Source organism: Colius striatus, chromosome 2 (assembly GCF_028858725.1).
Source record: "Colius striatus isolate bColStr4 chromosome 2, bColStr4.1.hap1, whole genome shotgun sequence".
NCBI lineage: Eukaryota > Metazoa > Chordata > Aves > Coliiformes > Coliidae > Colius > Colius striatus.
The window spans coordinates 118,658,202-118,682,885 of NC_084760.1; the positions used below are offsets into that span (position 1 = coordinate 118,658,202).

Genomic DNA, 24,684 nt, shown 5'->3' on the forward strand with positions numbered 1-24,684 from the left:
ATGAGAGTGAACGTGTGTATATATATATATATGTATGTGTGTGTGTATATACATGACTATCTAAAGTGTGGTGAGATTAAAGACCCAAGCCCTCAATTCTAACTGTGAAAAGAAGGCAGTATGAGTCCTGTGACAGTATTTGTTCCAGCACCTTTGCTCTTTGGCTGCGACTCAAGATGTCAGTATGGGCAGAGAGTACTGCCCTGGCTGTCAATAGCACTGAATAGTATAAAACAGTGAGTGTACAGACTAATGCCTTTTAGGGCCAATCAGACAGTCATAAATGGATTTAATTCCTGAGGGCAGGACCTTTACAAAACTCTGTGGTAGTTCTGCAGTTTTAAAAAGTTTCTTTTCATTCAGCAGGTTCTGTTACACACAAAGTCCTGTGAGTTGCTGGTCAACTTGTGGTACCAGGTTTTTTCATTTAGCAGTGCATAAATGTCAGAGGAGTTCTTCTGAAAACAGGATAACAAAACAAAGGTTACCTAGCACATTTAAATAGATATCTACTCAGACCCAAATTTCACTAGAAGCCTGCAGTGTACCTGAAAATTAGAAAGCAAGCACCTCCAGCTGCTAAAACCGAAACCAGAGAACACAACACTGTGGTGACTGTAATACTATGACTGTATCGTGTAATAACTATAATAGCAACAGTATTTGAAAGTGTAACCTTTAATTACTCTGCCTATTTCTCCAAACTCTTTAGGAAGGAAAAATAACACCTATTTCACACATGTTGTGAAAATTAAATTTCCCAACAGACAAAAGCATAGGAATGTCTCTACAATGTCAAACCAAACTCCCTTCTAACCCCGTACTTTCATCTCCAAGGGTGACCAAAAGCAGCAGCATAAGGGAGAAAAGAGAAAACGTTGCAAGCAGAGAGTCACACTGTCTGGATTATTTCCTACTTTCAACAGTCTGCAGTTTAGGAATTCTCTGAGTCTGAATTTGCTTTCAAAGCATAACATCACAGAGTGGTGCTTTCCCTTATTAGTGTGTTTATCTGCTTCTGTCCTCTGGCATCCAGGTCTTCCTTTTCCGTGTGATGTTAGGTGCAGTGAGGGTGTTCCAGTTGACTTAGGACCTTAACACCTGTTTTCAGAAGCAGTTTGAGAAACCACATCTTTTGAGAGTCACTGGCCTCTGTTGCTAATGAGACCTGAGTTCTGCAATGATTTTGGAAAAATGTTGCCATAATTTATGCAGAATTTATTGCAAATGAAGGTAGTGAATCCATTTGAAGACTGTTTGTCCTTGGGGAAAAAAGAAATAGACAGTGAAAATGAGTTGTATTTAACTTCCAGGATTTAGGTAGAGAATTTGACATGTGACACTAGAGGAAACTGACATAAGATGGGCAAGTAACTTCTCACCTTTCTTGGTGCAGGAGGTGTTTGCAAGTACCACTTTGCAGAGTTTTTGTATCAGTCTGCAACAAATCTTTGACCTGGTAAAAAAACTGCAACCCTGTTATCTTCAGGAGAGCACAAGTGACAAGGGGGAATTGGGATCACAATCTGATGAAAGGAAACTGATAAGTTTGTGATATTGGAGCCTCCTGATTCCACAAGTAAAAAGTACAGGCAGTGAGGATATACTAGTAGCACACACATCTTACATGAGCCAGGTTAGGTCTAACGTCTGGCATGGCTAGTATCCCAATTGCTGATCAAACTCTGACTTCTCTGCCCTGCCTGGAAGCTCTTTTTATTTTCCCTCAGGACAACTGATAGACAATCTTGCTGAGGTCATTGGATGGTGTCTCCAGCAACGTGTCCTGAACATACTTTTACTGGAGGTTTTTTTGTTGTTGTTGCCACTGGTAGCAGCTATCTGTGAAATGCTTATGTGCTGGAGTACTCTAGTACCACTTTTAGATGAGGTGTAAACAAATGGAAACCTGTATCATCTATAACTGTTACACAAGAGCATAATACTGTAAAAGATTTAAATATCAGCCAAAACTCTTGTCTGCTGTACCTGTTATACAGAAATGGTAGTTTCTTTAGCTTTTGTAGGTGGTGGTTGTTGAAGGGTTGTTGGGGGGTGGAGGGGAGGATCCCTGCTGTTCCCCTTATTACCAAACAATCAGTAACAGGAAAGCACTCTCAAAAAGCACTCTCCTAACGGGTTTTATAGTTTAGAAAGCTGGCATTAGTTTATTGCAGCAGGTGTGGGGTCTCTCCTCCTAATTCATACACACCAAAAAATGCAAGAACACTCCTTACATACTTTACAGAAAATGAAGTCCCTGCTTCCCCCTTATTCGTGGTCTTCAGTGTGGTTTGGGTGGAGAGTTGAGAAATATAGTATATGTTTAGCAAGTGCTCTTTAGGGGTGTCAAAAGGGTGTTAATGAAGTATTAATGTTACAGTTAATGAAGCAATGATCTCACTTTGGGCACTGTGGCCTTGCTGAAACTGTTTTGAGGTTGTTTGTCTGCTTGGTCCCAGCCTCCTGCTTGCAGTTGTCAACAACAGATAAGTGGGCACTGGCACTTTTGAGTACTTTTAACCCCTTGCTTGCAATTCTCTCAGCATTCATCACTCAAATCCCAAATCATGCTTGTATGAAACAGTAAATGAGGATAGAGATTTGGGTCTATAAATGAGGAGGGGTAGAAATCTGAGGAATCTGAGGAGGAGTCTACAAATGAGGAAACTCTGAAGTCTGGTATCATGCCTATTGTACTGACTTCTGTCTTAGCACTTGCTGAAAGTAGCTCTGAAATCAGTCCAGGGCCCTCAGCTCCTCCCGAGGAGGGATATAGAGAGAGGTGAAAATGTCTACCACAAATACATAATTTTCTTTTCACTTCAGCATTCCCTCTCCATCTGACTTGGCAGGTGTGCTGAGCGGGAATGGTGTGCAAATCGATCCCGAGGCAATCAATGACATGGCAGCTGGCCAGAGCTGAACACCAATGCGTTGATCGCCTCCAAATCAATTCACACACTGCTCTTGCTCAGGTTACCTGCCATTTCAGAAGAAGGGAGGGATGGGGAAGTGAGAAGAAAATTGCACAAAAAAAGTATTCTGGGACCTTTCTAAATAGGCCACTTATTTGTAACCCTTCCTCTCTTGTTTGTGCATTTACACTAGATGTAAGTATGTGATATAAGGTTACATTGCAATGCCTTGTTTGACAACTGAGACACTGCTCAGAGGGAGCAGAGTGTTTGGATGTGTGCAAGCTTAAATAATCATGCAGGACACCGTGCCACGGGGAAACGTGGCTCCTAATTTCTGAACACTCCTCAAGGTGAACAGTTTTTTGTTCTGCTTTAAGCCAAGAGTTGTGCATGTCGAAAGTGCCTTTTGTACAAAGATCTCAATTTACTTGGCAACCTTCCATGCATTAAGTCTCCCTGCTTTGCTGTCAAGGAGTGAGGTATTGTTATCTCCATTAAGAGCTAGTGAGCCAGGAATAAATGCCTAGTCTCTTCGTATTTCTGCTGCTTCCTTTTGCTTTTTTTTCCCCTTCCCTTTCTTTGAATGGACAGTTGCCCTTAATTTTGAGTGTGGATTATTGGAGCCAGAGATGGTTCTGGCCCAGACAGACCAGGAATGGCACCTTATCCCCATGCCAACATGAGAACCTTTCCCTTTTTCCTTCCCCTGCAAGTGGCTAGCTGTGACTCAATTCAGTACCATCCTTAGGGATTCTCTTGTCTGTGCCATGGTTGCCATGGTCCCTAGGGAAGCAGTCAGCAAATAATTTAGGGATAGGACCACCCAGCAGCCACTTCTTCCTGCCTGTCACTGTCATGATGGTGCCCTTTGCCAAGGTCTCCTGTGTGGGAGCACCAGAATACGTATGCACAGAGGCTAATCTAGCAGGGAACCTTACCCTAGGCAAGGGTACCCATGAGTTGGGCCCTTTTGATACACGGTAAATATCAATCAGGGAGAGGAAAAATAAATGCAGTGAATTGCTCAGAGCAATGCTGAAAGGCAATGGCAGATCTGCAAAAAGACTTGAATATCGTATACTCCAGCTCATGCTTTTTCTTCTTAACACCAGTACTGTATGATTAAACATAAATTCAGGGACAGATACTGTGTAGGTCTCTCTTTGTACCGTCTTACAGCTTAGGGTACCACCAGGCCTTAGGTAGCATGGGAGCTGTGTTCCTCTTGGAGCAGAAGGTAGTAACAGCATGCTCAGAACAGGCACGGCCATGTCAATAAGGAAGAACTGGCATTTATGTTGTCTTACCTATTAATTTTAAGGAGTGCTGATGTGCTTGTCTCTTTTCAGTAGTCCGACTGCAGCTAGTTGTAACAGGAAGTAAATGTTGGCTTCTGCCTCAGGAACACATTGGACAGCGAACAATTTGTGGCACAAGCTGTCTTTTTGCTTGGCACCTGATGTGATGAGGGGAACAAGAGTTCAAAGGTCCTCTCCTGCTCTGAGATAAAGCTGGCAGGTGGAGCCAGGCAGGTGACCTTGTGGCAGGGCCCGATAGTGAGCTGTTGCCAGTTGCAAAGTATTTTGAGCTCAACGAGGGAGGTCCAGAAAGAATGAAGTGTCTGAAATGACATAAGCACAACATTTCTTGCTATTGTCCTAGAGAATGGCATATTCTGTTGCTTTATGGAAGTTCTAAGAGAACACAAGATAATTTGCTGCTTGTAGTCAGAGATATGGTGATTTAGGTTTTTTATCTACATTTGGTCATCTCCCATATAGCCTTAAAGTTTAAAATCTGTGAAGGGAGTGTGTATTTATGGCAGGTATTGCTTTTAAGTGATAGTCTGTGCTAGCAAGGGGCCATCTTCACAAGCATGGCATGGATCATTTCAAAGTTAATGGCTAGCAAAGAGATACTATCATTGCAGTGTGGTGTTGAAGGCAAGGAGTAGGAGCATACTAATGGCTTTTATCCTGGATTACCAGGCTCTAGGGCATGTATCCGTGCTAAATGCAACCTGGGGCATTGTCACTCTGAGATGCCAGCTCTGGTCCCTCAGAAAAGCTGGGGAGACTTTACTGAGCAAGCCTAGTGCTGTTGGGCCAAGGTCAGAGCAAGCAGAAGTCTTCTGGCCCTCTCTGACTCTCATTGGCTTGAGCTGCTTTCCAGGAATCTGAACACTTGAACTGAGCAACAACTCACCATCAATAGAGCTATTTACTGTAACCCTGGTGGCTGCAGAAGCAAGAGACTCCTGTAGATGCTGAATTTAAGTGACAGGGGTGCTGTCTTGAGGGGGAAAAAGAACCATAGTCATTTAGACACAGTATTTTTCCTGTAGAGGTGTGGGCATTTTTTTATCCTATTTTGGCTTGCTAAGACATAACTTTTAGAATCATCTTCTAAAACAGCTGAAGTCTCTTGAAGTTGAGCACTTGGGTTATGGCATTTGTTGGACTCAGAAGCTCTGTTTGGTTTATTTTCCCATCTCTAGGGAGTCAAACTGGAAGATAATCAGACCTATTGATTGCTACCTAGTGATTATACCCTTCACCATTCACATATTTGACTGTTACTTGGAAGACAAGGCCCCAGTTAGGACTATTTTCTTCTCACAGAGAACAGTATATATTTCTTCCATCTTGAATGTGATTCCTCTGCTGTTCCACTAACATACTAGGCTCATGACCCAGAAAGGTGGCTCAACTCTTTTGTACCTCTTCTGTGGCCTAACAGAGCCTCTCCTCCTGCAGGCCTTTAGTGAGTGACTGGGGGAGGCAGGCAGGGAAGCAATGAAAGGAGAAGAAAGGGCAAGAAAAGCCAGGTAAACTGGTCAAGTTCTGACTTTGGTCTCTAATCTTTCCAACTGGAAGCTGGTCCTTGAACCCTCATAGGGGACCTCTGTGGCTCCTGGAGCCTCTCCTTATTTCCTCTCCAGGGCTTCTCATCTTAAATTGCCCCATGTCAATTCTTCTTGCACAATTTGAGCCCTGACACAGAATGGAAATGCAGTGCCATCTGACTCAACTGACTGATAACAGCTGGGGAAATGGTACATTCATGCCTATAATCAGACTTAAGAGGTGCAAGGAAATAAAACTTCGTCTGTCACAATCACCATTCTTTCTGTTTCTCAGTCTAGTAATCTTAAAACCTGGCATAGGAGGGTATATGCAGTGTCTCCTGCACACTGGCAGGTGAGGAGTGTTAGGATAAAAGCCGATGGCTTAGGGAAGGGCATTGGCATGGACTCTGTGGAACTCCTTGGTGAATGTTTCCAGGAATGTCTTCCTGCTAGGCAGATTCTCAGTGAGATGTGCCCAAGTGTGCTGTCCTGGGGATGGACGTTTGGCTTTGGGTGCTTCTTTCCAGTAGTGCTGAGCTTTGAACCACAGCAAGGTTACAGCTTTGGGCCTGAGAGACCCATTTTATCTGGTGTGGTATGTCCAAACACAGGGTGGGAAATGTCCCAGGGCCCCCTGAGCCCAGCTCTGAGCTGTTGCACTGTGAGATATACCCTGATTCTGCACAAGTTTCTCTGGCAAAGGACAAGGTGCACTGGAGGGACATAAACCAGCATGCTACTGAGCAAAAAAGGTGGTGCTGGAAGAACTTTATAGAAGGATTTAGGTTTTGGTCAGCTTGGGATGGACTTCAACTACTCTTTGTTGTGGGCTGCACTCCCACCAGTATCATCCACCAGAGATGAAAACTCCTCAAGACTAAGAGCAGTAGTTAATTGTCCTGTCCACTGCTCCTGCTGACCATTCACTTGATCCGAGTGCAGACCAGCAGACCACCATTCCCACTTCCCTCTGTCCTGCAGTGACACCCAGGGGCCCTGCTCAGGACACACTGGAGCAACCATGTGATAAGGAGCTTACAGGGCCGCAGTGGAGCTGCAGGCCGGGCTGGGCGGGTGCCCTGCAAGCCCACCGAAGGCTCAGAGCTCCCTTCCCTTCCCTTCCCTTCCCTTCCCTTCCCTTCCCTTCCCTTCCCTTCCCTTCCCTTCCCTTCCCTTCCCTTCCCTTCCCTTCCCTTCCCTTCCCTTCCCTTCCCTTCCCTTCCCTTCCCTTCCCTTCCCTTCCCTTCCCTTCCCTTCCCTTCCCTTCCCTTCCCTTGCCGGCAGTGGCGCGCTCGGGCCTCACGGGGGCGCCGCCGTCCCGCGGACGCGGCGGCCGCGCCGGGACAAAAGGCCGCGCTGCCGCCGGGCGATGGCACCGCCCCGGGCTGGGGGCGGCCGGAGGGGCCGGGGAGGGAGCGCGGGGGGCGGCTCGGGCCGGGGGGAATGGCCGGCGGCGGCCGAGGCGTCGCGGTGATTCATGCCCGTCGTTTGCAGCTCGCCGGTTACATTACCGAGGCCGGAGGAAAACCCCGAGAGGGATGGAATTTTTTCAAGAGCAAATGAGCCGGTGCTTTTGGGCAGGATCCCATCAGGTGCTTTGCCAGGCCGGAGTGGGCCGGGGCGGGAAATCACTTGTATTTTCATTCCCCTTTTTGATCTCAGCCGGTATGTAAAAGAATTGCAATTACATTTAGGCAGCACCTTTTACCCCACAGCGTCCAAATTCAAATACAAACCTGCAGATCAGCTTCTTTTATTGTTTGGGGTTTTTTTTTTTCCTGTTCTTTTTTCTTTTAAGGTCCTGCAGAAAGTTACTGAGTGGGCTCTGGCTTTTCCATGGTCTTCCCTTTGCGATCTCCCTTTTGTTGGTTGTAAGGGCTGAAGTCCCCTGGGTGGCAGCCCGAGCTACTCATTCATCATCATAACAACCGTTTAGTGTAAAATTAACAACAACTTAACTACTACAGCAATAAACATGGTCCTGCATTACCACAGATTGATGAGGATTACTTAGTTACAATCAGCTGGGGCACAGACAGGAGAGAAGAAAGGCTGCCAAATCAATAGGTTTCCCAAAGTTTTAAAACCTGACATCCTCCCTTTATCATTGCTGATGCTCGGGGGCTTGTTGTGGCTGGACTGGGAGGAAGAAAAGGGAAGGAGGGGAATTTCCTCTCACCCTCAGAAAGTTAGCACTTAGTATTTGCTTTGTGGGAAGAAGAGGACAAAGTCTCTATCTCTTCACACACCTGATTTCTGTAGTATCTTGGAAAAGGTTCGATTGGTTGATTGTCTAAACATATTTTGCCTCACCTATTAAAATTTGCAGCTTAACCTCCTAAAATATGCAGCAAATGCTTAAACTAGCTGACAATGGATCCCAAATCAGCAACACTTGAGAGCCGCAAATGGGTCCGGGCTCAACTAGTACAATGTGCTGAGTATCTGTCTCCCATTGTAAACTCAGAAACGCTCATCACAAGAAACAAAGGACAAGGGGAAAATAGTTAAGTATACCTGGAACTGCATCCAAACAAAAGAAGAAAAAGCCTAAACAAACCTAAGGTTTTCTGTTTCTCCCTGAGCCAAGTAATCCCTTTGATTACATCTAATACCTGCCAAAACCCAGATGGTATGCCCACCCATCTCACAGTGTGATAATGCCACATTGTGAAATCTACCCATTAATATTAATTGTCAGCTAGAGAATCTGTCTGAACTACTAAAGCTCGAGGTTGCCTTGAGAAAGCAGGGCATGATTTAGCAGGGATTTTAAGATCATTCTTATTCTTCCCTTTCCTACCTCACATACGGAGAATGTAAAACAACAGCCCTAGAATATGATTCTTATTTCTACTGCTCTCAAATCTGGTCTTAAACCACTACGTACTTCGGGGTTTCACCTTGCTGACCAAAATATTACCTTAATATTATTTGCTGTGGGTGTGCAGGCTCCACATAGGTACACCATGCTGCACTGACTAAATCCTGACTCCCTGCTCAAGACAGATGTGCCCTAATGTGCACATGTGATGACTCTTCTTTCTTTCCATCCCTTCCCAAATAGTCTTTCAATGGTGGATTTGGTCATCTTTGAGAATTACTAGAGAAGTCCTTTGGAAACTCTGTTTTCCTATTTATTATACACATTGCAAACTCAACTGTTGATGGGAAAGGAGAGAGAGATAACAAGTTTAGAAAAAAAGTGTTGGTATAACAATGGAGCTGCCCTCCTCAGATTTTGAGGAACTACAGCTGGGGTTGAGACAAAAAGGTCCCCATAGCCTCTGAAAAAAGAGAAGTGTGAGTGAGTGAGCTAGTGAGTGAGTGAAGGTAGAATCAATATGTATTTGGAGTAACAGTAGTAGTTGTTATTTGTTAAGATGCCTATCTTTTGTCATTCATCTGTAGGCCTCAAAAACAATTTTAGACTAATTGTGGCTCTTCTGACATGAACAAAAGTAAGAAAGGATCCTGCTGTGGCCCAGACACAACCCAATAGAGGCAGGTTCTGTCCAGGAAAGCAGGGATAGATTTTTAAGTGTGCTGTTCTCAAAAAGACAGCAGCTCATGTCCTGTCACTAGATATCACCAGTTTTACCTGGATGGACAAGCTCTAAATGTTGGACCTGAAGACACGGACCTTTATGTTCCAACCCCTAGTCAAGCTGCTTTGTTACCAGTCTCAGTTATAGATGCTATAGGTGCTAGTGGCTCAATGTAGGCTGGCACTTTTAGGATAGAGTGAAAAACCCATGCAAACAAGACTCTGACAAAGCTATCAAGGCCTGGAAATTCAGGTTCCAAAGTCTGCTGTTCCATCCTTCATTCCTTTGTATCTGACTTTCTGCAGCAATTTAGGTAATAAAGCTCTTTGAAATGGGAACAGTCAGATATATAAATGTATGAATATGTAAACCAGATTTGCATTATCAGAGGTTCATATCAGTATAGGTGTGCATGAGGATATGTTTCTTTCTTTGTCTTTTTTTACTTCCCACCAAAAAGTTTGTGGCTCATTTGTCTCCTTGCAATGGGACCTCAGTCTCTCAGGGCCTTACCAGAATTATGTTTTGGTTGTTTTTTGATAGTTGCAGCTCCTTGGAAAGGTACAAACTGCACTTATTCAGCACTCCCAGGAAGTGCCTTGGCATGGGCTTCAGAGAATGCCTGAACATCTCCGTTGCTTTCCCAAGAAGCAGCCCCCACCCCCCTGCAGCAGCTCTTATGTCACAAGCAGCCAGCCTGGGCCTGCTCTGCGTTACTTTCGCATCCTCTCTCTGGTATCAGCTGAGCAACACCAGGAAGAAAGATGTGAAATAAAGTGGAACAAAGGACCCCTTTCCTGCCACCACTGAAGCTGATGGCAAGAGTCCTGCTGACTTCAGCAACAGTCATGTTGTTAAGAATAGGTCTATACCAAATTCAGCCTTGTGTCTGCAGCTCGTATAGACCTATCTTGACTTAGGACGTGTGAGCACATGCACGGTGAGGGGAAATGTACAGTTTTTGGCAATTGAAAGTTTAATCAAAAGGCCACTTTTCCCATCTGTTATTTTTGGGCCCAGCCTCCCGAGGGTCAGCTTGATGACATTTCATGCTGCTTCTAATCAATTTTATACTAGGAAGCAGTGTGAGAGCCGACTACCAGAGAGCTGGAGTGGCATGGAGCTCAGCACTGGGAACAGAGCTGGAAAAATATGTTGGGGATTTTGGGGCATAAACAAATGTTTCCTAATCTGGACTGCAACTCTGTCAGGCATGTACCAACAAGCAAATGTCGATTGGAGCTGAAAACCAGCAGGTTCTACCACAGTGTAACCTGTAAATCCACATCTTGACAGGCATGTTGTGGTACGCAGAGCTATAGGCTCCGGGAAATAAAGCAATACAGGAATCAGATCATGGAATCAAATAGTGTGATTATCACTGCTTTTTTTGCTTTGTATCACCAAAGGAAGTAGGTATTGGTTTATACCCATTATTTTCTCTATGACTGTTTAGATCAGATTTGATTTCCTTGGATCTTGCAGCCCTGGAGGATTAAATGATTTTGAAGACATAGACCTTTTTTCCCTTGGCCTGTTTCTTCTCTGTATCCTTTCCATCCTGTGGTTGTCCCTTCCATGGCTGTGCAAACACACATAGGTATGTACTCACTCCTGGGGACTCCGTTCCGTGCTCCACACACCTTGTAGAGAACCACAAGGGAACCACATGTAAGAAGAGGAAGAACTAAGAATAGTGGGGTCAGAGCTGGAGCAAGACTTCTCAGCAAGGCTGGCAAGACTGAATATTGCTTCTTCAGCTATGAGATCTGGGGACCATGCTTGGTGACCTTGGAGCTGACAGAGGTGAGAAGGTAGGGAAGGACTGCTGCTGTCAGAAGGGAGCTGCTTTTTCAACCTGGGCTGTAGCAGCCACCCCAAGCACTCACTCTGTGGCAGTAACAGCAGCAGTAACTCTGGCTTCAGGGAACTTGACAGACTCAGACTAGCTGTTGACAGGGGCCAGTTCTGTCCCTTGAAATACAGGAATCGATTTATCTGGAAGACCCTTAAAGTGTCAGGAAGAATCTGCAGGAAATACAGTTGAGCTTAGTGCCCATGCTCTGCAGTGTGATTTTGGCAATATGAAACTTCTGCCTATGGGAATTTCTAGCATGTTTGCAGGCAGAGAATGCAAATGGCACAGCTTCCTGGGCTGCACTGACCTCCCGTTTTCAAGTAGATTATCCCTATGTGGTTCTCAGTGGAACCTGCAGGCTTGTAAGCTAAAGGAGCCCCATTAAATTAACAACATATAGTTTCCATCACATGCAGTTGTGACTCTTCCTCTGTCCAGGGCAGGACAGGTTTCCCTCAGGTCAGGCAAAACTACCAGGGGTGCTTACTGCCAGGCTCAGCAGTGAGGGGTCCCGTGAGATGCTGAGTGACTTGATCCCAAAGCTTGCTTCTGGAGTAAGGGATGAGCTTCTTGAAGAGCTGGGACTGGAGCTCGCCCTGTTGCAGCTATTTGGAAAATAATCTGTGTAGTCTGTCAGGGAAGAGGAAGATTCTGTATTTTAGCACAGAAATGTAATGCTTAACAGTATATCTGAGGAGTGTTATCATTGTATCCCACCCTGGAGGGCATCTTTTTAGCAGTGCCAATAGCAAAGTTCTGACGGTTTGGGTTTTTCCCAGTTTAAGGAATTACAGATCTATCTTCTTGCAGAGCAAAGCTAGGAGAAAGCACTATATTCCAGCATTTCAGCTGCCTCATTGCCAAGTATTAGACCAAACTTAACCTTCATCAGCAGTTTAATCTAATGATGTGGTTCTGTAGCTGATTTAAATCAGTACTGCACTGGTTTGCTCTCTTCTCCGCCCTGCAGCTGTGTGCGCTCTTGTGTGCCGCTGCTGGTGCTCACCTCTCCCATCCCTTGCTCCATACAGCTTGCTAAACCAGCAGAAAACTGTCTTGAGAAAGGGTAGCAAATATATGATTTTTTTTTGTTGGCTTAGAAAGCTGAATGAGGTCAGCAAGGTGTCAGTGCCAAAACTGGGGTGGAAGCATCTCTTGTGTGGACAGGTGTGATTCCACAAGATGGGTGAGCCACACTAATAGCTCACCGCTGCTGGGGAAAAGTGTTCCCAAAAGTGGTGTGGTGCCACCCCTGGGGAGGGTGGATTGGCTGGCCTGTGGAGTCAGAGTTTTCCAGGTGGAGATCCCAGAGGATTCCCTGTTGTGGGCCTCAATGACTTGCCCAAGATGACACACTGTGGCAGAGTCAAAATCCCAGTGTAACTGCAGAGACACAAAACTTCATTCCTTTCTGGAGTTCAAATCAAAGTTTTATTCGGACTAGCAGAAGCCACGAAGGAACTCAGTGCACCTTAGAGTAAAGGTACTTGGAAAGCAACACCCTGGACTAAGATTGTTTTTTTCCCAAGCACCTTTTATTCAGGTTAAGGTACAGCAGTAAACCACCAACCGCAGCCTTTTAGCCCGTGGGAAGGGATGCAGTTCCTCTGAACCTCCACTGGGCTCCTCTGCTGTTACAGTCAACAGAAGTGCCAATTAAACGCTTCCTAGTTTGAACGGGGCTCGTTGCCAGTCGAGATCCCAGTGTGCAGACTCGGGATTGTTTCTGTCCAGAGGTGTGTATTACCAAAAGTGGCAGCTGTCACGGGGTTACTCTCTTCTCAGTACTGTTTTGAACTTTAAAAAATAATATTAAAAATATCAGAGAAGAAAACGTGTTTCTAAGATACTGGAAATCCTGTTACGTGGCACCGTCCTGTTTTCCAAGCTGTCTAGATGATAGGTTATGGATGATACTGAAGCTCAGAATTATACAATGACTATTGTGTTAGTCTTATACAATGACTACAGTGCCCTGGCTGAAGCAGGTTTCTTTTCCCATTCGTGTTTATTTCACTCCAAAGTGAAACAAGATCATAGTTTTATATATTCTTTCTGTCTAAATATTTCTCTATCTTTTTTTCAAGTGTTCATGAAAAATGTGACAAGATGTCCACCAAGGTCACAAATGTAAAGCATAAATAGCTGCAATTTAACATCAGTAGTTAGCAAACAAGATACCCTCGAGGTAAAGAGGCTGATAAAAAGAGGGCAGCAATGTATTAAAGATGCATTATTTGGGGGTCTATGGATATAATTTAGGCTTCACAACGAGGTCAGACTGATTTAATTCTCTCTGCAGAGGTCAGTCCGAGGCCTGGCTATACTAACCTCTGTGCTCTCCATCTGTCTGCACTCCAAGGCAGACACTTTCAATAGGTGATTGTGTGTTCATGACTGGGTACAAGCACACTGAAATTACCTCCAGGTCTATACTTTGAGCCTCTGCTGACCCCAGAGTAGCTGGTACCTATGGAACTTTACCCTTGGCTGCTTGCTGCTTTGAAGTGTTGTGAAGAACATCTGATGTTCGTGATCTCCTCGTGTCACAAGTGCTGGTGAGTATTCAGCTTCACAAAGACGTCACCACAGTGTCATAAACTCTTAATGCACCTTTATTCTGTGACCCTTGAAACGTGGCAAAAGTACAGTAAAGAAAAAGAAATCCTTACAGTAGTCACTCTCCAAAATGAGGAAAAATGAAGAAACTGGTGTTTGTGGACATCTTTATTTGATAAGTCCAGGTCTTTGTAAAAAATCTTCCCCTAAAACCAGGAAATTCTTTAAAAATAATTGACAGGACAAAATAAATATGCAATGTGCTGCTATCTGTTAGTCATTTTCCTTCTGCTTCTTTCACTTCATGCTAAACATTTCTGAATTCTCTTTTCATTTTAAGTAGGAAACTGGTTTATTAATATGAATGCAACAACTAGAGAAAACGAGGCCAGTGAATGCTTTGAGCCTTCAATAAATATTTAGCTCACTGAAATAGCCACACGCAGTAAATGGCACTTGCTTTCATGAAAAAACACCTCTAAGTTTAGTGGAAGATGCACTTAATTTTAAGCACAGTAAGAGACCTATTTTTTACCTGTATGATTGGGACTAGGAGGAGGTAACAAATTGATATTGTTTCCATTTAAGGTGGAGGGTGTAAAGGTAAAATGATATAAAATGGCATGAAATAATTGAATGTACTATGCTAAAAACCAAAACAAAGGAGGCACACTGATCTTTGAGGTACTGTAAGTCTTCCTTAGGTACAATGCTTATATGCACACAGTTTCAGTAACTGTTTTACATTTATTCAGTAAACAGTTTCAAAAGTAAAAAAGGGAGAACCAACAAAATCCAAATCAAGGGATTCAGAGCATCTCATCTTGTGCTGTCTTGAGACTGCCTCCTGAAAAGAACTACAAGAACAATACTACAGATCATAACAAAGTAACTTCCAGTCAGATTTTCAGATTTCTGCCTGTATTCCTCTGTTTAAATAACACCCCTGGTAAACAAATTCTGATTATAGATGATAAAGGTTTTTTTCCCCACATATCTTACGAAATCAGCTATTGCTCTTGTGCATGGTGTGCGCTGATGAATCACAGATAGTATTTGGCTCTTGAGGCTGTTCGAGCAGCCCTGCTTTTTTAAACTACATGTAAGCAGGGAGAGAGTGTGTGCAGAGAACACAAAAAGATTTAGAAAAACAGTACTTTGTAGAACGCTGTATTTTTTTAGAGATGGCTGGCCCCACACCCCCATGCAGACCACTGTGAGTGCACGTGCATCTATGCACACACTTCCCTTTCTAGTAGACTGCACTGGTGGCCAGCTCACCTTTTCTCTAGGTTGAAGGGTTGCTGGAACATGTCTTCTTCTGGGAAGTGTGCTCCTGTGCTTGGATTAGCCCCTGGGAATCTCTAGGGCGTGCAATGTGAAGACACCCCCCTGTGAGGTGAACACACAGCCTCTGTGGGGTCCTGTTTCCCAGCTGAAGGAGCTGGTGTGTGAACTTGTGTTCTTTCATGGAGTGAGTAGCTTTAGAGTAATTACTACTTGTTGTCTAGCTACAGGAGTATGAAGGTATTCATTACACCAACTGTTTGCTTTAAAGTACTTTGTGGGTGAGCTTTTATTGCTCAGGAATGGCACCAGATGGACAGTCCTGAGGAAAAAATCCTCACACTATCTATGGAACAGGTATGGCACAAACAGTGGCACACTTAATTTTTCCTCCTCTCTTCTTCTGACACCAGCCTGTTCTCAGGAAGGACAAACTTAGGAGAAAAAGGGCACCTCAGAGTCTGTGCCTGTTAAGAGAAAACCAAAACCAGGTCTACCTACTGAGGTGATGGATTTGGAGACATCTTATGTGACACACTTGCTTATGGGGCTTTTGCCAGAGGCTGCTTGGGATCCAGCTGTTGACAACTTCAGAAATTGTCCTTCTGAGAAAGCAGAGGCTTTTTTTTTTGAGCAATTGCTGTCTATTGCATGAATCCACACCAAACAGGTTTTCCAGATGTTTCTGACTCCAGCACCTAGAGTTGTAACAGACCTTTCTGATTTGGTTTTATCCCTTCACTTAGGGGGAATGTAGGCAGTTAGGCAGGGTTTTCAACAGATCCAGCACTGGTGAGGAGCTGATAATGTCCATCCTCATGTCAAAACTGTAAGCAATTCAAGAAGATCAAAGTAACCTGTTGTGCATTGTTCCTTAATGACAATCCCTGTCCTTTGTTTGCCTCTCACAGTGGCACAATGCTTGTCAGTTGTCTACTATGGGCTGCTTTGTAACACTGTCATACACACTTGCCATCCCAAAATCTGGGTGGCTTCTTGCTTTCCTGAAAAAAACAAGCCCAGGACCGGCTGAAAAAGTCACCAGCTCTGTTAGCTCCCAGGATATATGCTCATCTATCTGTCTGACACAGTGTTTTCTAGAAAGCCTTAGCAGGGTCTTAGGCTTAGAATGGAAACACAGTATTGGCCATTTCCACCATAGGCTGGTATTCTGCTGTGGCATCTTGTTCATCAGGGAAGAACCACTCAAAATACGGCACTGCTTCTCATGCTTTGCTTACATTCTGCACTCTCAAAAAGGGAAACAAAAAGGAAAGCTATGAGTTCTTAAAAACATATGTTTTTCTCAGTGTAGCAGAGAGTTCTGAGTTGGCCTCACGCTGCACTCTTAGGGGCTGTGGGAGTTTAAGGGTTCAGGCTTATCTCATCTCAAAGCATGAATTTTCCCTTTGAAATAGAAAAATTTCATGCCACAAAAGTGGACAGCTACTTTTTGATCATGCACTTGTAGCATTTTTTCATGTGTGAGACACGACATGCTCTGTCAAGCCACTGTATTCAAACTTCCCCTAATATATTTCATTTTTATTGATGACAAAGGACAGGTGATTTGAATCTTAATACTACAGGGTGATCTGTATGTGAGCTGTAGAACACCTAGGTGTGTGCTGTGATACAGCTATTGCAATGAGCTCACATGCTTTGCATGTAAATCTCAAGGTGGTGTGCTGTGCCCAGCCCTGCCAGGGACATAGGTGGAAATGAAAATGTGAGTGGGACAGGCCACTTTGGTGCCATTGTATTTCCTTTTCCTATTGTGAAGTTTTTTATTCCTCTCTTCCCTTACTGCTTGTTTATACTCCTGTCAAATTCTAACAGAGCAGGGAAGCTGCTCCTTGTATTGTTATTCTTTTTAAGCAGTACTTTTGAGAAGGTTGTCTTTTGGGGAGCAGAAAGCATCAGGCATTAAGCAGATGAAGACAATTTTTGCATTGCAGAATCAGTCTGACACATGACACGTGCCTGTCCCATGGGATAGAACTGTAACAATTCACATTTCTCCTGTCCTCATGCTTCTTGCCAAATTTGCTCCAAGTCAAGATCTTCACGTGCCCAAACCTGGCCATTTGGTTTGAATGTCTCCCTGTGCTCCAGAAATTCTCTCCCCTCTCATCCTGATCTAGGTGAACCTGCTTCTGCAGGGGGGTTGGACTGGATGATCTCTAAAGGTCCCTTCCAACCCCTCTCATTCTATGATTCTATGATCCAGCAGTGCTAGGAGTCGCGTGTTGGGGATGGGTTAGCTGAATTGCTGTTAGGCAAGAAACAGAACAACAGGTTAAAAAGCAGACTGGGTTCCCAAGTACATAAAGCTGAAGGACAGCAAAGAAATAACTCCAGCTAAATAGAAAGGAAAAGAAGTCTTTTTTTTTCTTTCCATTGCAGTGTTTGCCTGGTGAGCTGAGTCTTGAGGAGCTGCCAATACAGCTGGTTCCCCTAAGTGCTCACAGGGAGTCCTGCTCATGGCATAGACCGAGGCAGGCACTGCCTCGCTGTGTGGCATTTCTCCTAGGACAAGTAGAGGTCTCTCAGCACTCTGAGCTGCCTTCAGAGCCTTGCCCCGACAGCTCTCGGGCAGGTCACTGAGTTTGCTGGTGCTGGAGGAACATGCCATCAGTGTTGGCAAAGCTCAGTATCAGAGGAAGCAGTCCCATTCGGTTCTTCAGTTTCACTCTGCGAGAAAGGGGCAGGGGTAGAGAGAGGGAAATATCAATTTCTCATGTGATGGACACTAGTGATGCAAAGTGCTACATAAAAGCTGAGTAACAGAAACCCTTCTATCTTACCCTCCCATGTGGAGAACCAGAATAAGTTGTACGCGTCGCTTTACCCCTCCATATTTTGATGTCTCAAGGCATGCAGAGATCTCAAGGCTAGCTCTCGATCAGGGACAGTTTCCAGAGTATCACGTGGGAAGCAGGTACAAGCTTTTAATCTCTGAAATTAAAAAGAACATCTTATTTAATAGGGAAAGAACCATTACTTTCGGACGTTTGCAGATCATTAAAAGAAAGAGCGTTTAACAGTGTGGACAAAGTCTTGACCTGCAGCACAATATAACTGCACCAAAGGCTTTTGTACAGCTAGAAGTTTATAGTGTTCTGGAGCGTTGTTTATGTTACTATAAAAAAAGGTGAGAAAATATATTCAGTTACTTTCTGTTTCCCCCCATTGAGCAGATGGCAATTCATAGCTCAAATTGGTTTTTAAGCCATTTCACATTTTACTAATAAGTACAATATGCTTTTCAACAACAAACCACTCTTATGCACTTCTGCAGAGGTTACATGATTGCTCAGGTTGCTCAGAAAGCAAAGAGCTGATGAATCCTGTGGTGTTAGAAGGGCAAATGCTTTCCAGTTACTTCTCACGTGGTGGAAAACACTAGTTGAAAACTCTCCTACTTCTTATTTCAATTTATTTCTACTTTTGGAGGCCACGCTAAAGCTGCCGAGGTCTGAGATTGTTTCTACCAGCTATGTTCCTGGTAGAACAAACCACGCTTTGGAAGGAGATGAATATTCTCTGTATTCTAAGCATCTAATAACACATGTAGATGGCTGTTGGGAAGAGTGAAGAAATATTCAGCACTTCTATTTTGGGAAGTTTTGGTGCTTTAGAATGAAAACTGTTAATAGTGCAGGCATTGGGAAATTCTCACCATTGCATCCGTGGTTTCATCAAAATCTGTGAAATTATCTGAGTGCAGAAATAAGCAAGAGTGGGTTTTATTATTAATTGACACTCATTTTGAGCTGGCATGTGGTGGCAAGTCCTCCAAACAAACCTGAGACACAGATTAGAGCTGAAAGTTTTGGAAATGTTCTAAATCTTTGTAGCACTACAGAAAGGAAGCACAATATTAAACTGACAAATTGAATAGATCTCTTTTTTCAATGTAATTCACAGGTTTTTTTCCCTATTTTTTTTCCCTACCCCTAGAGATAAAGCAAAACAAATTCCTCAAAACAGAAAGAAACATATTTCCAGATACCTTTTCCCACTAGGTAATATATCTCTGTTATACATATGCACTGTCAGATATCTCCCTGTTCCTTTTCTATGCCGCATCCACAGCCAGAAGTGTCGGGTACGCAAATATTGCAGAACCAACTCTTAACATATGTGCTGTGTGCCTAGCTATAGATATGCAGGAAACTATATAATAATTAGAGTCTGCATATATCATCTTGTAATTACAATTTTACATAATCTGTTATATAATCTCCAGGCCGGTATGCGATGAGGAAAAAAAAAATGGGGTGATGTCAGAATTCTTAGGAAGAAAAATAAAGTGATGGCTTGGAAGTGTAAGTAAATGTCCTGGCACTGGAGTATCACGCGAGGGTGTTCAGGCACGGAGTATAGCCCGTCGGTAAATGCCGTGTAACTCTCGCCCTAGGAGAAGGGGGAGTACCTCGGCAGCGTTACTGCTGCTCCAGCGCCGGAGGTGGCGGTGGCTGGGGGGGACCCACCGCTCCGGCCCCGCAGCGCGCCGGGGGCTTGCTCCTAAACACCCTCCGCATTTAAAAATAATCGTCTTGTCAGGGCTGGGAACGGGGTAGCCCGCCGCTCCCCCTCCCCAGCCCCTCCGGCAGGCAGAGCCTGGCAGCCGCCGCCGACACGCGAAGTTGGGCGCCCGGCGGCTCCTGCGGGGGGGCCGCGCCGCAGCGCCCCGGGCAGCCCGGCCGAGCCGCTGCCGGCTGCGCTCGGGCGGGGGCACGGCACGGGGGGAGCCGGGGTGCTCCCACTTAGAGGGTCTGGAGGAGAGAGGGGAGCGAGGAGCCGAGTGGCAGCGCGGGGGAGAGAAGAAAATGTAGCAGAACTAGGAAGATGACAAAGTGGCGAGCGCTGCTGAATCGCAGGAGCCTCTGCTCGTTTCCAGCTATTGCAGCGCGCCCGAGCGGGCCCGGTCGGTGCGGAGCGAAGCCGGACGCGCCGCGGCGGGGCTGGGGGCTGGCCGGAGCCGCTACCGAGGGGCCGGCGGGGCTCGGGCGCGGTGCGAGCAGCCGAGCTGAGCCCGCCCTACCCTGCCTTCGGCGGCACGGCAGCGGGAGCTGAGACAGCGTCGGTATCAAAACATTGCCCTACCGGCGCCGCTGCTGCCGCCGAAACGGAACGGGGGGAATCTACCTTAAAAAAAAAACAAAGAAAGAAAATAGAAAATTAAAAAGGAAAAAAAAAAAGAGAAATAACCTGAGCACGCAGGGGAAACAACCGAGTGAGTTGCAAATAAATACAACGCAAGGTAAATCAGATGAAATCGCCAGGCATTCATTCCCAATAAACAGCAAGCTTTATAATTTCCAGGTGTTGGGGAAAGCCGCTGTCTTATAGTTTATAAATCCCTGCTGGGGGAAGGGAGGGGGGGGAATGTTTGGAGGTGAATGAAATATCAAATCACGAAGCTCTATGTAGATTTATGATTGCATAAGAGGCTCGATCATTTCCATATATTGAAATGTGCTGTCCTTTCCACGACTGCCCAGCCCTTGGAGGGGGAGAGAGGCTCGATTCCGCCTTGATCAATGCTGACTGTGAAGCAAGGAGGAGGAGAAGGGGGGGACCAGGCTGGCACCAGATGGAGCAGGGTCTAGGGAAAGGTCAAGGTTAGCTCAGGCTGCTATTGAATCGGTTGCAGCCTCACAGATAGATCTCTGCCTTGGAGGCACCCACTGGGGCTTCTCAGAATCAAATCTAATAGAAAAGGCAGTCACAGAATGAAATCGCTTCATCTGAATGCTAAAATTGTTATTAGGCTACATTAGAGAGATACCGGGCACGTGATTACCAAAAAAGGAAGCATGCCTAGCAGTTTGTGACTGAAATAAAAGCTGTGAATATGTTGATACCATCAGCAATGTGCAAGGATAATAGATAACAGGAGAGAGGGGCAGGGAGGGATGTGTGTGTGTAAGGAACAGATTAACATATCGGTGTGTATGTATGTATCAGTATAAAATGATGTGTGCAGGTCCATGCGTTTGTATGGACTCCAGTAGCTGCACTTGACTTCTGGTGAGTCCTGCAGCAGCCTGAGTCCTCAGCACTCTGAGGACTGGTTGTTAATCGATTTGGATGGCAGTTACATTCCAAAAAGTGTGAGTTGACTTGGAGGAGAGATTTGTTGGTGGGTCCTCAGAGGACTCTCTGCCCACAGCCACCCTCAGCTTGTGCTGTGCTCGTGTACCATCACTGCGATTTTTGATTTTCAGCCCTCGTGGAGGCACGGGGTTTAGGCACTGCTCTGGGCCTCTCTTTTCCTTTCTCATGTCGGGCAAAACTCTGTGAGGAAATGTGAGGCACGTCCATGTGTGCACACACCCCACACACTGGACATGGGAGTGTGATGCATGCACATATATACATGTTTGGAGCAGTGATAGTGTCAGCTGGCTCTCTGAGATCAAAGTGAGCTCTTCTAAGTTCCCATCTCCTCTGTGTTACTGATTCTGTAACCTACAGCACAGCCTCATCTTAAAGAAGGATTTAGTCTTGTAAAATAAATGCTGGCTACACTAGATTAAACATGATGACTGCACTCTAAGGGTTAATAAATTTAGAATTAACAGATCATCCCAGCTTGATACAGCTACTATAGATGATTTAATATGCAGCCTAAGCAGGTTGACAGTCAGCTCACAGATGCAGATAAGATCAAACAGTCTCTTGATTCAATAGATTGAATGGTTGTACTGAGTGTCTGGAAGGTGAGTGACAGTACGTATATGGCAGGGGTTCTGGGAAAGAAGGGCTTCGATTCCCCACTGCTGTGCACTGCACTGGTTTTCCTTTTCTAGCAGTCAACCTTTTCCAGCAATCAAACCTGGAGTTAACATGAAAAAACCCATCTCAAATATAGTTCAGGAGAGTTATTTGAAGTTTTCAGTAATGAAAAGCTCTGCACTTTAATAGTAATCACTATTACTATTGCTAGTCTGCACTTCAGATTCCTTCTCTGTGGACAAGGCCATTGCCACCCACTCTGTCCCACAGGGAGTCTCATCTGTCTGCGGCCTCTGCCTGTCTATCCACACCAGTCCCCATCCCTGGCAGACCTCAGTCCACAGAAAGAAGGTATTTCAGGGGCAGAACGGTGACACCTCACCCAAATCATCCCTTGGGGCTGGGTGAGTGCAACCTTGCGCTAATGTGATCCACGCAGCTGTAGGGAACCTCGCTGGGTGTGGAGTGACAAAGACAATTCCCCCACTTGCTTTCTCAGCTCTCTTGCTTTCCTGGCTTGAAAGTTAATGTCTGTAGTAATTCTTCTGTGGTTTATGTTTTCCTTCTTGCTCTCTGTCCTATTTAAAGGGGAACGTAAAACAGTCCTCGTGGAGCCCGGTGAGCAATGAGATGACAGAGTGGTCTCTAACAATTTTTATTATTTGATCAAGAGTAAAAGCTCCACCTGAACCATTAGATTTTACAGTATGAATACGTTTCCAGGCAATTTTTAAAATGCATATTATGTATTCAATAGACCGTCACAGGGCTGAATTGTATCTTATTGTGTTATATGAGGCCACCACCATACTGATAGGAATATTTGTGCTAAAGCTACTGCACATCTGAACACTCGTGAATTAGCTTATTGTTTACTTTCATGGGTCTTTTTAAATACTCAAATGGTCCACGGTTTTGATCAATGTCTTGCAAAAGGTTAGTGTAACAAGCAATGCTGCTTTGAAATTACCAGCAGAGCATCCCCACAGTCCACACAAGGTCACTGTTTCTCCTCGTGATTTTTAAAATGATCTCAAATACTTTTTGCAAACATTTACCCGTGAATCATACTTTCATTTTCATTTGAAACCAGGTGATTCCTTTTAATCCCTCAAGTGCTGAGTTAGGAAAGAGAGGGCCTTAGCACGTGGTTCAGGCTACAAACCCATAGCTAGGTGTCCCCCAGCTTCTCCTGAGTAGGTCTGTGACAGGAGAGGGTGCAGGGATGAGCCCGTCCTTTCCCCACGCCGCGGCCAGGAGCACGTCTCAGCTGCTGAAATCTTGACCTTGTAACTGCGGTGTCAAGCTGCCCGTGCTTCTCAGGGCGCGGGAAGAGGACTCAATACCCCTCGCGAAAGGCATGAATAAGTAGAAAAGCCCAGCAAGACACACGAAGAGTGTGCAAGCCAGCCTGGACACAGGGACGGGTGAGAGAATTAGTGGGGCTCAAAAGGAGCGCGCTCCTTGCTCTCCTGCCCTTTGCCCAGTCCCGCTACGGCGGCCCGGGGGGGGGGTCAAGGCACGGAGGGGCCCCGCAGATCCTTCCCCCCCCCCACCGCCCCATGTGGCATCGCAGCTTCCCGAAGGCAGAACCAGCGAAACCAGTTATCTGGCAGCAATTTGCATCTTTATGGAGCCTCCTGCCGCTCTCCCTGATTGCTTTACAGGCAGGAAAGGTAACAGAAAAATACATAACCCCCTCTAAAAAATGGCAAAAAGGCTCCTACGTGCTCTGATAGAACAGTAAGTCCTGTAAAGCCCGTGGCAGGAAATTTGTTTACCAAACAGGTTTTCATCTGAGGATTTGAAGGCAGTTGTGGGGTTTGGGCTTTTTTTTGGTAAGTTCCGAGGCTGAAGAGGCGAGGTCTGTGCTTCCCTGCAAAGTGCTAGAGAGAAGCAGTGATCATTTCAGGGAAAAATAATTAGCCTCGTCATATTCTCTGAACGTATACATCTAAGGAGGAGGCAATCCTTGGAGAATGGGAAAAGCATTCAATAGACACTTTAAAAGTATAGTGTCATGGTACATATATTTTTTAGTCCTACTCATAAGCAATGTACAAATGTGCAGTACAGCTTTGAATATAAAAGCTAATTAGGTCTCAATAGAGAATAGTTTCATTTTTATTGGCTCTGACTACAACGGCTGTCTGAGATACACCTCAGCTCCGAGACACTTTTGGTCTTCTTGGCAGGGACTGCTGTGGCTGTGTCCCCATACATCCCTAGGTGTTCAGGTACCTTCAGTTCTGGAGAGCATGAACCAGGGTGCCAGGAGGTCTGTAGCTCACCTCACCCTGTGCTGAGGAGCCCTTCAGGAGGGGGAGAGTGCAGTGGACCACATCGGTCTAACCGCTTTTAGACCAAACTTCTCCCTACCATCACTGGGAAACAGCATCCTGACTGGACCTATGCTATGGCCTGTATTTACCCTGCATTCACCTGTAGTGCCTGTCACCCTCACGTCTGAGAGAGGTGTGTGACAGCAGGGATAGCCATGGATCTCTCTCCATGTGTTTACATCTCTCTGTCTCTCTCTCTCTGTCGGCACTCCGATGCTGTGAAACTTAACAGGATAGGGCAAATTAAAGTCTAAATTGTGAACACATTAATTTCAATATGGTAATATCAAACATTGCACATAGTTCTGATTTCTGTATTTAATTTCCCTTGCTTTTTTTTTTTAAATGCTGGGGAATAGTTGCTCACTGAACAATAGCATTAGTACAATAACTCCCCCCAGCCCCAGCATTCATACTTAATGCACATCAGCTTTCTATGTAACACTATACAATATACTTGCATGTTATTTTAATTGAGTGAAATCTTATTCATACTGGTGGTAGAAAGCATTCTTTTCACCACAGTCAGAATTCATACTGTACTGTAAAAATTATATGTGCTGACAATAACAAA

The 24,684-nt window shown here is 45.0% G+C and overlaps 1 protein-coding gene across 1 annotated transcript in view; it reads left to right on the forward strand.

Moving 5' to 3' along the window:
• The first annotated feature begins 13,686 nt into the window (after positions 1 to 13,686).
• BCL11A (BCL11 transcription factor A) overlaps positions 13,687 to 24,684 on the forward strand; it is a 90,509-nt gene continuing 79,511 nt past the window's right edge. The window contains exon 1 of the mRNA XM_061989291.1: positions 13,687 to 13,733. The gene's annotated coding sequence lies outside the window, so the exon portion shown is untranslated. The remainder of the gene's footprint in view (positions 13,734 to 24,684) is intronic.